Source organism: Melospiza melodia, chromosome 1 (genome assembly GCF_035770615.1).
Source record: "Melospiza melodia melodia isolate bMelMel2 chromosome 1, bMelMel2.pri, whole genome shotgun sequence".
In the NCBI taxonomy this organism is placed as follows: Eukaryota; Metazoa; Chordata; class Aves; order Passeriformes; family Passerellidae; genus Melospiza; species Melospiza melodia.
In genome coordinates, this window is record NC_086194.1 from 61908316 (window position 1) to 61923172 (window position 14857).

Consider the following 14857-nt stretch of genomic DNA (forward strand, 5'->3'; position numbering starts at 1 on the left):
AGCTTTTTAAGGAGCCAGCCGGCCACGTCCAGTCATATACCCCCAAAAAAAAACCACGGAACTTTTCTCCAGCAAACAAAAATCCGCTGCCCCGCGTCTGGATGGCAGATTGCAGGAGCTATTTAGTATTATCAAACCAGCCCGACTTGGCACTGGTGGCACCATGAGTCTGGTAACCATCCTGCCTATCGTAGCTTTTCAGTAGTCAGCCGGTCACTCCCAGCCATAGGCCCCCAGACAAATACCTCGGCCCGTTTCCCTGGGAAACAAAAGTAAGCTGTCCCGCTTCTGGATGGCAGATTGCAGGAGCCACTTGGTACTATCAAACCAGCCCAACTTGTTCCCAGACCCAAGGTGGCACCAGTGCCAAGTGGGGCTGGTTTGATGGTGCAACGTGGCTCCTGCAATCTGCCATCCAAAAGCGGGGCAGCTTACTTTTGTTTGCCAGGGAAACGGGCCGAGGTTTGTGTCTGGGGGTCTATGGCTGGGAGTGACCGGCTGGCTCCTGAAAAGCTACGATAGGCAGGATGGTTCCCAGACCAGTGGTGGCACCAGTGCCAATGTTGGGCTGGTTTGATAGTACCAAGTGGCTCCTGCAATCTGCCATCAAAAAGTTGGCAGGCGAGTTTTGTTTTCCAGGGAAAAGCGCCGTAGTTTTTGTTTGGGGGCCTGTGGCTCAGAGTGGCCGGGTGGCTGCTTAGAATCCACGATACGCAGGATGGTTCCCAGACCCAAGGTGGCACCAGTGCCCAGTCGGGCTGGTTTGACACAACCAAGTGGCTCCTGCAATCTGCCATCCAGAATCGGGGCAGCTTAATTTTGTTTGCCAGGGAAACGGTCCGAGGTTTGTGTCTGGGGGCCTATGGCTGGGAGTGACCGGCTGGCTCCTGAAATGCTACAATAGGCAGGATGGTTCCCAGACCCAGAGTGGCACCAGTGCCAAGTTGGGATGATTTGATAGTACCAAGTGGCTCCTGCAATCTGCCATCAAAATTTGGCAGGCGAATTTTGTTTTCCAGGGAAAAGCGCCGTTGTTTGTGTTTGGGGGCCTGTGGCTGGGAGTGGCCGGCTGGCTCCTTAGAATCCACGATATGCAGGATTGTTCCCAGACCCAAGGTGGCACCAGTGCCAAGTCGGGCTGGTTTGATGGTGCAAAGTGGCTCCTGCAATCTGCCATACAGACGCGGGGCAGCGGATTTTTGTTTCCAAGAGAAATGGTCCGTGGTTTGTTTTTGGGGGTTTATGGCTGGGTGTGGCCGGCTGGCTCCTTAAAAAGCTCGATATGCAGGATGGTTCCCTGACACAAGGTGGCACCAGTGCCACGTCGGGCGGTTTTCGTAGTACAAAGTGCGTCCTAAAATTTGCCATCCAGAAGAGGGGCAGTTGAGTTTTGTTTGCCAGAGAAAAGGGCCGTGGTTTGTTTTTGGGGGCATATGGCTGAGAGTGGCCGGCTGGCTCCTGAAAAGCCACGATAGGCAGGATGTTTACCAGACCCATGGTGGCACCAGTGCCAAGTTGGGCTGATTTGATAGTACCAAGTGGCTCCTGCAATCTGCCATCCAGAATCGGGGTAGCTTACTTTTGTTTTCCAGGGAAACGGGCCGAGGTTTGTGTCTAGGGGTCTATGGTTGGGAGTGGCCGGCTGGCTCCTTAGAAACCACGATACGCAGCATGGTTCCCAGACAAGAGGTGCCACCAGTGCCAAGTTGGGCTGGTTTGATACTACCAAGTGGTTCCTGCAATCTGCCATCCAGAAGCGGGGCAGCTTACTTTTGTTTGCCAGGGAAACGGATCGTTGTTTGTGTTTGGGGGCCTATGGCTGGGACTGACCGGCTGGCTCCATAAAATCCACGATACGCAGGATGGTTCCCAGACCAGAGGTGGCACCAGTGCCAAGTCGGGCTGGTTTGATAGTACCAAGTGGATCCTGCAATCTGCCATCCAGAAGCGGGGCAGCTTACTTTTGTTTGCCAGGGAAACGGGCCGAGGTTTTTGTCTGGGGGCCTATGGCTGGGAGTGACCGGCTGGCTCCTGAAAAGCTACGATAGGCAGGATGGTGACCAGACCCATGGTGGCAGCAGTGCCAAGTTGGGCTGGTTTGATAGTACCAAGTGGCTCCTGCAATCTGCCATCAAAAAGTTGGCAGGCGAGTTTTGTTTTCCAGGGAAAAGCGCCGTTGTTTGTGTTTGGGTGCCTGTGGCTGGGAGTGGCCGGCTGGCTCTTTAGAATCCACGATACGCAGGATGGTTCCCAGACCAGTGGTGGCACCAGTGCCAAGTCGGGCGGGTTAGATAGTAACAAGTGCGTCCTAAAATCTGCCATCCAGAAGCGGGGCAGCTTACTTTTGTTTGCCAGGGAAACGGGCCGAGGTTTTTGTCTGGGGGCCTATGGCTGGGAGTGACCGGCTGGCTCGTGAAAAGCTACGATAGGCAGGATGGTGACCAGACCCATGGCGGCACCAGTGCCAAGTTGGGCTGGTTTGATAGTAGCAAGTGGCTCCTGCAATCTGCCATCAAAAAGTTGGCAGGCGAGTTTTGTTTTCCAGGGAAAAGCGCCGTTGTTTGTGTTTGGCGGCCTGTGGTTGGGAGTGGTCGGCTGGCTCCTTAGAATCCACAATACGCAGGATGGTTCCCAGACCAGAGGTGGCACCAGTGCCAAGTCGGGCTGGTTTGATAGTACCAAGTGGCTCCTGCAATCTGCCATCCAGAATCGGGGCAGCTTACTTTTGTTTGCCAGGGAAACGGGCCGAGCTTTGTGTCTGGGGGCCTATGGCTGGGAGTGACCGGCTGGCTCCTGAAAAGCTACGATAGGCAGGATGGTGACCAGACCCATGGTGGCACCAGTGCCAAGTTGGGCTGGTTTGATAGTACCAAGTGGCTCCTGCAATCTGCCATCAAAAAGTTGGCAGGCAAGTTTTCTTTACCAGGGAAAAGCGCCGTTGTTTTTGTTTGGGGGCCTATGGCTGGGAGTGGCCGGCTGGCTCCTTAGAATCCACGATACGCAGGATGGTTCCTAGACTTGACGTGGCACCAGTGCCAAGTTGGGCTGGTTTGATAGTACCAAGTGCGTCCTGCAATCTGCCATCCAGAAGTGGGGTAGCTTACTTTTGTTTGCCAGGGAAACGGGCCGAGGTTTTTGTCTCGGGGCATATGGCTGGGAGTGACCGGCTGCCTCCTGAAAAGCTACGATAGGCAGGATGGTGACCAGACCCATGGTGGCACCAGTGCCAAGTTGGGCTGGTTTGATAGTACCAAGTGGCTCCTGCAATCTGCCATCAAAAAGTTGGCAGGCGAGTTTGTTATCCAGGGAAAAGCGCCGTTGTTTGTGCCTGGGGCCCTATCGCCTGGAGTGGACGGATGGCTAATTAGAATCCACGATACACAGGATGGTTCCCAGACCCATGGTGGCACCAGTGCCAAGTTGGGCTGGTTTGATATTACCAAGTGGTTCCTGCAATCTGCCATCCAGAAGCGGGGCAGCTTACTTTTGTTTGCCAGGGAAACGGTCCGAGGTTTGTGTCTGGGGGCCAAAGCCTGGAAGTGACCGGCTGGCTCGTGAAAAGCTACGATAGGCAGGATGGTGACCAGACCCATGACGGCACCAGTGCCAAGTTGGGCTGGTTTGATAGTACCAAGTGGCTCCTGCAATCTGCCATCAAAAACTTGGCAGGCGAGTTTTGTTTTCCAGGGAAAAGCGCCGTTGTTTGTGTTTGGGGGCCTGTGGCTGAGAGTGGCCGGCTGGCTCCTTAGAATCCACGATACTCAGCATGGTTCCCAGACCAAAGGTGGCACCAGTGCCAAGTTGGGCTGGTTTGATAGTACCAAGTGGTTCCTGCAATCTGCCATCCAGAAGCGGGGCAGCTTACATTTGTTGGCCAGGGAAACGGGCCGAGGTTTGTGTCTGGGGGCCTATGGCTGGGAGTGACCGGCTGGCTCCTGAAAAGCTACGATAGGCAGGATGGTGACCAGACCCATGGTGGCACCAGTGCCAAGTTGGGCTGATTTGATTGTACCAAGTGGCTCCTGCAATCTGCCATCAAAAAGTTGGCAGGCGAATTTTGTTTTCCAGGGAAAAGCGCCGTTGTTTGTGTTTGGGGGCCTGTGGCAGGGAGTGGCCGGCTGGCTCCTGAAAAGCTACGATAGGCAGGATGGTGACGAGACCCATGGTGGCACCAGTGCCAAGTTGGGCTGGTTTGATAGTACCAAGTGGCTCCGGCAATCTGCCATCAAAAAGTTGGCAGACGAGTTTTGTTTTCAAGGGAAAAGCGCCGTTGTTTGTGTTTGGGGGCCTGTGGCTGGGAGTGGCCGGCTGGCTGCTTAGAATCTACCATACGCAGGATGGTTCCCAGACCAGAGGTGGCACCAGTGCCAAGTCGGGCTGGTTTGATAGTACCAAGTGCGTCCTGCAATCTGCCATCCAGAAGCGGGACAGCTTACTTTTGTTTGTCAGGGAAACGGGCCGAGCTTTGTGTCTGTGGGCCTACGGCTGGGAGTGACCGGCTGGCTCCTGAAAAGCTACGATAGGCAGGATGGTGACCAGACCCATGGTGGCACCAGTGCCAAGTTGGGCTTGTTTGATAGTACCAAGTGGCTCCTGCAATCTGCCATCAAAAATTTGGCAGGCAAGTTTTGTTTTCCAGGGAAAAGTGCCGTTGTTTTTTTTTGGGGGCCTATGGCTGGGAGTGGCCGGCTGGCTCCTTAGAATCCACGATACGCAGGATGGTTCCCAGACCTGAGGTGGCACCAGTGCCAAGTTGGGCTGGTTTGATAGAACAAGTGCGTCCTGCAATCTGCCATCCAGAAGCGGGGTAGCTTACTTTTGTTTGCCAGGGAAAAGGGCCGAGGTTTGTGTCTCGGGGCCTATGGCTGGGAGTGACCGGCTGGCTCCTGAAAAGCTACGATAGGCAGGATGGTGACCAGACCCATGGTGGCACCAGTGCCAAGTTGGGCTGGTTTGATAGTACCAAGTGGCTCCTGCAATCTGCCATCACAAACTTGGCAGGCGAGTTTGTTATCCAGGGAAAAGCGCCGTTGTTTGTGTTTGGGGGCCTGTGGCTGGGAGTGGCCGGCTGGCTCCTTAGAATCCATGATACGCAGGATGGTTCCCAGACCAGAGGTGGCACCAGTGCCAAGTTGGGCTGGTTTGATGGTGAAAAGTGGCTCCTGCAATCTGCCATCCAGAAGCGGGGCAGCTTACTTTTGTTTGCCAGGGAAACGGGCCGAGGTTTTTGTCTGGGGGCCTATGGCTGGGAGTGACCGGCTGGCTCCTGAAAAGCTACGATAGGCAGGATGGTGACCAGACCCATGGTGGCACCAGTGTCAAGGTGGGCTGGTTTGATAGTACCAAGTGGCTCCGGCAATCTGCCATCAAAATTTGGCAGGCGAGTTTTGTTTTCCAGGGAAAAGCGCCGTTGTTTTTGTTTGGGGGCCTGTGGCTGGGAGTGGCCGGATGGCTAATTAGAATCCACGATACGCAGCATGGTTCCCAGACCTGAGGTGGCACCAGTGCCAAGTCGGGCTAGTTTGATGGTGCAAAGTGGCTCCTGCAATCTGCCATCCAGAAGCGGGGCAGCTTGCTTTTGTTTGCCAGGGAAACGGGCCGAGCTTTGTGTCTGGGGCCTATGGCTGGGAGTGACCGGCTGGCTCCTGAAAAGCTACGATAGGCAGGATGGTGACCAGACCCAAGGTTGCACCAGTGCCAAGTTGGGCTGGTTTGATAGTACCAAGTGGCTCCTGCAATCTGCCATCAAAATGTTGGCAGGCGAGTTTTGTTTTCCAGGGAAAAGCGCCGTTGTTTGTGTTTGGGGGCCTGTGGCTGGGAGTGGCCGGCTGGCTCCTTAGAATCCACGATACCCAGGCTCATTCCCAGACCTGAGGTGGCACCAGTGCCAAGTCGGGCTAGTTTGATGGTGCAAAGTGGCTCCTGCAATCTGCCATCCAGAAGCGGGACAGCTTACTTTTCCTTGCCAGGGAAACGGGCCGAGCTTTGTGTCTGGGGGCCTATGGCTGGGAGTGACCGGCTGGCTCCTGAAAAGCTACGATAGGCAGGATGGTGACCAGACCCATGGTGGCACCAGTGCCAAGTTGGGCTGGTTTGATAGTACCAAGTGGCTCCTGCAATCCGCCATCAAAAAGTTGGCAGGCGAGTTTTGTTTTCCAGGGAAAAGCGCCGTTGTTTGTGTTTAGGGGCCTGTGGGTGGGAGTGGCCGGATGGCTAATTAGAATCCACGATACGCAGCATGGTTCCCAGACCTGAGGTGGCACCAGTGCCAAGTCGGGCTAGTTGGATGGTGCAAAGTGGCTCCTGCAATCTGCCATCCAGAAGCGGGGCAGCTTACTTTTGTTTTCCAGGGAAAAGCGCCGTTGTTTGTGTTTGGAGGCCTGTGGGTGGGAGTGGCCGGATGGCTCCTTAGAATCCACGATACGCAGGATGGTTCCCAGACCAGAGGTGGCACCAGTGCCAAGTTCGGCTGGTTTGATAGTACCAAGTGGTTCCTGCAATCTGCCATCCAGAAGCGGGGCAGCTTAATTTTGTTTGCCAGGGAAACGGTCCGAGGATTGTGTCTGGGGGCCTAAGCCTGGAAGTGACCGGCTGGCTCGTGAAAAGCTACGATAGGCAGGATGGTGACCAGACCCATGACGGTACCAGTGCCAAATTGGGCTGGTTTGATAGTACCAAGTGGCTCCTGCAATCTGCCATCAAAAACTTGGCAGGCGAGTTTTGTTTTCCAGGGAAAAGCGCCGTTGTTTGTGTTTGGGGGCCTGTGGCTGGGAGTGGCCGGATGGCTCCTTAGAATCCACGATACGCAGGATGGTTCCCAGACGTGAGGTGGCGCCAGTGCCAAGTCGGGCTGGTTTGATAGTACCAAGTGGCTCCTGCAATCTGCCATCCAGAAGCGGGGCAGCTTACTTTTGTTTGCCAGGGAAACGGGCCGAGGTTTGTGTCTGGGGGCCTATGGCTGGGAGTGACCGGCTGGCTCCTGAAAAGCTACGATAGGCAGTATGGTGACCAGACCCATGGTGGCACCAGTGCCAAGTTGGGCTGATTTGATAGTACCAAGTGGCTCCTGCAATCTGCCATCAAAAAATTGGCAGGCGAATTTTGTTATCCAGGGAAAAGCGCCGTTGTTTGTGTTTGGGGGCCTGTGGCAGGGAGTTGCCGGCTGGCTCCTGAAAAGCTACGATAGGCAGGATGGTGACCAGACCCATGGTGGCACCAGTGCCAAGTTGGGCTGGTTTGATAGTACCAAGTGGCTCCGGCAATCTGCCATCAAAATTTGGCAGGCGAGTTTTGTTTTCCAGGGAAAAGCGCCGTTGTTTGTGTTTGGGGGCCTGTGGGTGGGAGTGGCCGGATGGCTAATTAGAATCCACGATACGCAGCATGGTTCCCAGACCTGAGGTGGCACCAGTGCCAAGTCGGGCTAGTTTGATGGTGCGAAGTGGCTCCTGCAATCTGCCATCCAGAAGCGGGGCAGCTTGCTTTTGTTTGCCAGGGAAACGGGCCGAGGTTTGTGTCTGGGGGCCTATGGCTGGGAGTGACCGGCTGGCTCCTGAAAAGCTATGATAGGCAGGATGGTGACCAGACCCATGGTGGCACCAGTGCCAAGTTGGGCTGGTTTGATAGTACCAAGTGGCTCCTGCAATCTGCCATCAAAAAGTTGGCAGGCGAGTTTTGTTTTCCAGGGAAAAGCGCCGTTGTTTGTGTTTGGGGGCCTGTGGCTGGGAGTGGCCGGCTGGCTGCTTAGAATCCACGATACGCAGGATGGTTCCCAGACGTGAGGTGGCGCCAGTGCCAAGTCGGGTTGGTTTGATACTACCAAGTGCGTCCTGCAATCTGCCATCCAGAAGCGGGACAGCTTACTTTTTTTTGTCAGGGAAACGGGCTGAGCTTTGTGTCACGGGGCCTATGGCTGGGAGTGACCGTCTAGGTCCTGAAAAGCTACGATAGGCAGGATGGTGACCAGACCCATGGTGGCACCAGTGCCAAGTTGGGCTGGTTTGATAGTACCAAGTGGCTCCTGCAATCTGCCATCAAAAATTTGTCAGGCGAGTTTTGTTTTCCAGGGAAAAGCGCCGTTGTTTGTGTTTGGGGGCCTGTGGCTGGGAGTGGCCGGCTTGCTAATTGGAATCCACGATACGCAGGATGGTTCCCAGACTTGAGGTGGCACCAGTGACAAGTCGGGCCAGTTTGATGGTGCAAAGTGGCTCCTGCAATCTGCCATCCAGAAGCGGGGTAGCTTACTTTTCTTTGCCAGGGAAACGGGCCGAGGTTTTTCTCTGGGGGCCTATGGCTGGGAGTGACCGGGTGGCGCCTGAACAGCTACGATAGGCAGGATGGTGACCAGACCCAAGGTGGCACCAGTGCCAAGTTGGGCTGATTTGATAGTACCAAGTGGCTCCTGCAATCTGCCATCAAAATGTTGGCAGGCGAGTTTTGTTTTCCAGGGAAAAGCGCTGTTGTTTGTGTTTGGGGGCCTGTGGCTGGGAGTGACCGGCTGGCTCCTTAGAATCCACGATACACAGGATGGTTCCCAGACCAGAGGTGGCACCAGTGCCAAGTCGGGCTGGTTTTATACTACCAAGTGGTTCATGCAATCTGCCATCCAGAAGCGGGGCAGCTTAATTTTGTTTGCCAGGGAAACGGGCCGAGGTTTGTGTCTGGGCGCCTATGGCTGGGAGTGACCTCCTAGGTACTGAAAAGCTACGATAGGCAGGATGGTGACCAGACCCATGGTGGCACCAGTGCCAAGTTGGGCTGGTTTGATAGTACCAAGTGGCTCCTGCAATCCGCCATCAAAAAGTTGGCAGGCGAGTTTTGTTTTCCAGGGAAAAGGGCCGTTGTTTGTGTTTGGGTGCCTGTGGCAGGGAGTGGCCGGCTGGCTCCTTAGAATCCACGATACGCAGGATGGTTCCCAGACTTGTCGTGGCACCAGTGCCAAGTCGGGCTGGTTTGATAGTACCAAGTGCGTCCTGCAATCTGCCATCCAGAAGCGGGGCAGCTAACTTTTGTTTGCCAGGGAAACGGGCCGAGGTTTGTGTCTAAGGGCCTATGGCTGGGAGTGACCGGTTGGCTCCTGAAAAGCTACGATAGGCAGGATGGTGACCAGACCCATGGTGGCACCAGTGCCAAGTTGGGCTGGTTTGATAGTACCTAGTGGCTCCTGCAATCTGCCATCAAAAAGTTGGCAGGCGAGTTTGTTATCCAGGGAAAAGCGCCGTTGTTTGTGTTTGGGTGCCTGTGGCTGGGAGTGGCCGGCTGGCTCCTTAGAATCCACGATACGGAGGATGGTTCCCAGACCAGTGGTGGTACCAGTGCCAAGTTTTGCTGGTTTGATGGAGAAAACTGGCTCCTGCAATCTGCCATCCACATGCGGGATAACATACTTTTGTTTGCCAGGGAAACGGGTCGAGGTTTTTGTCTGGGGGCCTATGGCTGGGAGTGACCGGCTGGCTCCTGAAAAGCTACGATAGGCAGGATGGTGACCAGACCCATGGTGGCACCACTGTCAAGTTGGGCTGGTTTGATAGTACCAAGTGGCTCCGGCAATCTGCCATCAAAATTTGGCAGGCGAGTTTTGTTTTCCAGTGAATAGCGCCCTTGTTTGTGTTTGGGGGCCTGTGGCAGGGACTGACCGGCTGGCTAATTAGAATCCACGATACGCAGCATGGTTCCCAGACCTGAGGTGGCACCAGTGCCAAGTCGGGCTAGTTTGATGGTGTAAAGTGGCTCCTGCAATCTGCCATCCAGAAGCGGGGCAGCTTACTTTTGTTTGCCAGGGAAACGGGCCGAGGTTTGTGTCTGGGGGCCTATGGCTGGGAGTGACCGGCTGGCTCCTGAAAAGGTACGATAGGCAGGAAGGTGACCAGACCCATGGTGGCACCAGTGCCAAGTTGGGCTGGTTGGATAGTACCAAGTGGCTCCTGCAATCTGCCATCAAAAAGTTGGCAGGCGAGTTTTGTTTTCCAGGGGAAAGCGCCGTTGTTTGTGTTTGGGGGCCTGTGGCTGGGAGTGGCCGGCTGGCTCCTTAGAATCCACGATACCCAGGCTCATTCCCAGACCTGAGGTGGCACCAGTGCCAAGTCGGGCTAGTTTGATGGTGCAAAGTGGCTCCTGCAATCTGCCATCCAGAAGCGGGGTAGCTTACTTTTGTTTGCCAGGGAAACGGGCCGAGATTTGTGTCTGGGGGCCTATGGCTGCGAGTGACCGGTTGGCTCCTGAAAAGCTACGATAGGCAGGATGGTGACCAGACCCATGGTGGCACCAGTGCCAAGTTGGGCTGGTTTGATAGTACCAAGTGGCTCCTGCAATCTGCCATCAAAAACTTGGCAGGCGAGTTTTGTTTTCCAGGGAAAAGCGCCGTTGTTTGTGTCTGGGGGCCTGTGGCTGGAGTGGCCGTCTGGTTCCTTAGACTCCACGATACGCAGGATGGTTCCCAGACCAGAGGTGGCACCAGTGCCAAGTCGGGCTAGTTTGATGGTGCAAAGTGGCTCCTGCAATCTGCCATCCAGAAGCGGGGCAGCTTACTTTTGTTTGCCAGGGAAACGGGCCGAGGTTTTTCTCTGGGGGCCTATGGCAGGGAGGGACCGGCTGGCTCCTGAAAAGCTACGATAGGCAGGATGGTGACCAGACCCATGGTGGCACCAGTGCCAAGTTGGGCTGATTTGATAGTACCAAGTGGCTCCTGCAATCTGCCATCAAAATATTGGCAGGCGAGTTTTGTTTTCCAGGGAAAAGCGCCGTTGTTTGTGTTTAGGGGCCTGTGGCTGGGAGTGACCGGCTGGCTCCTTAGAATCCACGATACGCAGGATGGTTCCCAGACCCAAGGTGGCACCAGTGCCAAGTTGGGCTGGTTTCATAGTACCCAGTGGCTCCTGCAATCTCCCATCCAGAAGCGGGGCAGCTGAGTTTTGTTTGCCTGTGAAACGGGCCGTTGTTTTTAATTGGGGTCTGTGGCCGAGAGTGTTCGGCTGGCTCCTGACAACCCACAATACGCAGGATGGTTCCCAGACCCAAGGTGGCACCAGTGCCAAGTCGGGCTGGTTTGATAGTACCAAGTGGCTCCTGCAATCTGCCATCCAGAAGCGGTGCAGTTGAGTTTTGTTTGCCAGAGAAAAGGGCCGTGGGTTGTGTTTGGGGGCATATGGCTGGGAGTGGCCGGCTGTCTCATTCAAAAGATCGATACGCAGGATGGTTCCCAGACCCAAGAGGGCACCAGTGCCAAGTCGGGCTGTTTTTATAGTACCAAGTGCGTCCTGCAATTTGCCATCCAGAAGAGGGGCAGTTGAGTTTTGTTTGCCAGAGAATAGCGCCGTTGTTTGTGTTTGGGGGCTTGTGGCTCGTAGTGGCCGACTGGCGCCTTAGAATCTGTGTTACGCAGCATGGTTCCCAGACCCAAGGTGGCACCATTGCCAAGTTGGGCTGGTTTGATAGTACCAAGTGGCTCCTGCAATCTGCCATGCAGAAGCGGGGTAGCTTACTTTTGTTTGCCAGGGAAACGGGCCGAGGTTTGTGACTGGGGACCTATGGCTGGGAGTGACCGGCTGGCTCCTGGAAAGCTACGATAGGCAGGATGGTTACCAGACCCATGGTGGCACCAGTGCCAAGTTGGGCTGGTTTGATAGTACCAAGTGGCTCCTGCAATCTGCCATCAAAGTGTTGGCAGGCGAGTTTTGTTTTCCAGGGAAAAGCGACATTGTTTGTATTTGGGGGCCTGTGGCTGGGAGTGACCGGCTGGCTCCTTTGAACCCACGATACGCAGGATGGTTCCCAGACCCAAGGTGGCACCAGTGCCAAGTTTTGCTGCTTTGATACTACCAAGTGCGTCCTGCAATCTGCCATCCAGAAGCGGGGCAGCTTAATTTTGTTTGCCAGGGAAACGGGCCGTGGGTTTTGTTTGGGGGCATATAGCTGAGAGTGGCCGGCTGGCTCCTGAAAATCCACGCTAGGCAGCATGGTTCCCAGATGCAATGTGGCACCAGTGCCAAGTCGGGCTGGTTTGATGGTGCAAAGTGGCTCCTGCAATCTGCCATCCAGAAGCGAGGCAGCTGATTTTTGTTTGCCAGAGGAAAATTCCGTGGATTGTTTTTGGGGGCATATTGCTGGGAGTGGCCGGCTGGCTCCTTAAAATGCTCGATACGCATGATGGTTCCCAGGCCCAAGGTGTCACCACTACCAAGTCGGCCTGCGGTTTTAGTATCAAGTTCATCCTGCAATTTGCCATCCAGAAGAGGGGCAGTTGAGTTTTGTTTGCCAGAGAAACGGGCCGAGGTTTCTGTTTGGGGACATATGGCTGAGAGTGGCCGGCTGGCCCCTGAATATCCACGATACAGAGCATGGTTCCCAGATCCAAGGTGGCACCAGTGCCAAGTCGGGCTGGTTTGATAGTACCAAGTGTCTCCTGCAATCTGCCATCCAGAAGCAGGGCAGCTTACTTTTGTTTGCCAGAGAAATAGGCCTAGGTTTTTGTTTGGGGGCCTGTGGCTAGGAGTGGCCGGCTGGCTCCTTAGAATCCACGATACGCAGGATGGTTCCCAGACCCAAGGTGGCACCAGTGCCAAGTCGGGCTGGTTTGATTACAACAAGTGCCTCCTGCAATCTCCCATCCAGAAGCGGGGCAGCTGAGTTTTGTTTGCCTGTGAAACGGGCCGTTGTTTTTAATTGGGGTCTGTGGCCGAGAGTGTTCGGCTGGCTCCTGACAACCCACAATACGCAGGATGGTTCCCAGACCCAAGGTGGCACCAGTGCCAAGTCGGGCTGGTTTGATAGTACCAAGTGGCTCCTGCAATCTGCCATCCAGAAGCGGTGCAGTTGAGTTTTGTTTGCCAGAGAAAAGGGCCGTGGGTTGTGTTTGGGGGCATATGGCTGGGAGTGGCCGGCTGTCTCATTAAAAAGATCGATACGCAGGATGGTTCCCAGACCCAAGGGGGCACCAGTGCCAAGTCGGGCTGTTTTTATAGTACCAAGTGCGTCCTGCAATTTGCCATCCAGAAGAGGGGCAGTTGAGTTTTGTTTGCCAGAGAATAGCACCGTTGTTTGTGTTTGGGGGCTTGTGGCTCGTAGTGGCCGACTGGCGCCTTAGAATCTGTGTTACGCAGCATGGTTCCCAGACCCAAGGTGGCACCAGTGCCAAGTTGGGCTGGTTTGATAGTACCAAGTGGCTCCTGCAATCTGCCATGCAGAAGCGGGGTAGCTTACTTTTGTTTGCCAGGGAAACGGGCCGAGGTTTGTGACTGGGGACCTATGGCTGGGAGTGACCGGCTGGCTCCTGGAAAGCTACAATAGGCAGGACGGTTACCAGACCCATGGTGGCACCAGTGCCAAGTTGGGCTGGTTTGATAGTACCAAGTGGCTCCTGCAATCTGCCATCCAGAAGCGGGGCAGCTTGCTTTTGTTTGCCAGGGAAACGGGCCGAGGTTTGTGTCTGGGGGCCTATGGCTGGGAGTGACCGGCTGGCTCCTGAAAAGCTATGATAGGCAGGATGGTGACCAGACCCATGGTGGCACCAGTGCCAAGTTGGGCTGGTTTGATAGTACCAAGTGGCTCCTGCAATCTGCCATCAAAAAGTTGGCAGGCGAGTTTTGTTTTCCAGGGAAAAGCGCCGTTGTTTGTGTTTGGGGGCCTGTGGCTGGGAGTGGCCGGCTGGCTGCTTAGAATCCACGATACGCAGGATGGTTCCCAGACGTGAGGTGGCGCCAGTGCCAAGTCGGGTTGGTTTGATACTACCAAGTGCGTCCTGCAATCTGCCATCCAGAAGCGGGACAGCTTACTTTTTTTTGTCAGGGAAACGGGCTGAGCTTTGTGTCACGGGGCCTATGGCTGGGAGTGACCGTCTAGGTCCTGAAAAGCTACGATAGGCAGGATGGTGACCAGACCCATGGTGGCACCAGTGCCAAGTTGGGCTGGTTTGATAGTACCAAGTGGCTCCTGCAATCTGCCATCAAAAATTTGTCAGGCGAGTTTTGTTTTCCAGGGAAAAGCGCCGTTGTTTGTGTTTGGGGGCCTGTGGCTGGGAGTGGCCGGCTTGCTAATTGGAATCCACGATACGCAGGATGGTTCCCAGACTTGAGGTGGCACCAGTGACAAGTCGGGCCAGTTTGATGGTGCAAAGTGGCTCCTGCAATCTGCCATCCAGAAGCGGGGTAGCTTACTTTTCTTTGCCAGGGAAACGGGCCGAGGTTTTTCTCTGGGGGCCTATGGCTGGGAGTGACCGGGTGGCGCCTGAACAGCTACGATAGGCAGGATGGTGACCAGACCCAAGGTGGCACCAGTGCCAAGTTGGGCTGATTTGATAGTACCAAGTGGCTCCTGCAATCTGCCATCAAAATGTTGGCAGGCGAGTTTTGTTTTCCAGGGAAAAGCGCTGTTGTTTGTGTTTGGGGGCCTGTGGCTGGGAGTGACCGGCTGGCTCCTTAGAATCCACGATACACAGGATGGTTCCCAGACCAGAGGTGGCACCAGTGCCAAGTCGGGCTGGTTTTATACTACCAAGTGGTTCATGCAATCTGCCATCCAGAAGCGGGGCAGCTTAATTTTGTTTGCCAGGGAAACGGGCCGAGGTTTGTGTCTGGGCGCCTATGGCTGGGAGTGACCTCCTAGGTACTGAAAAGCTACGATAGGCAGGATGGTGACCAGACCCATGGTGGCACCAGTGCCAAGTTGGGCTGGTTTGATAGTACCAAGTGGCTCCTGCAATCCGCCATCAAAAAGTTGGCAGGCGAGTTTTGTTTTCCAGGGAAAAGGGCCGTTGTTTGTGTTTGGGTGCCTGTGGCAGGGAGTGGCCGGCTGGCTCCTTAGAATCCACGATACGCAGGATGGTTCCCAGACTTGTCGTGGCACCAGTGCCAAGTCGGGCTGGTTT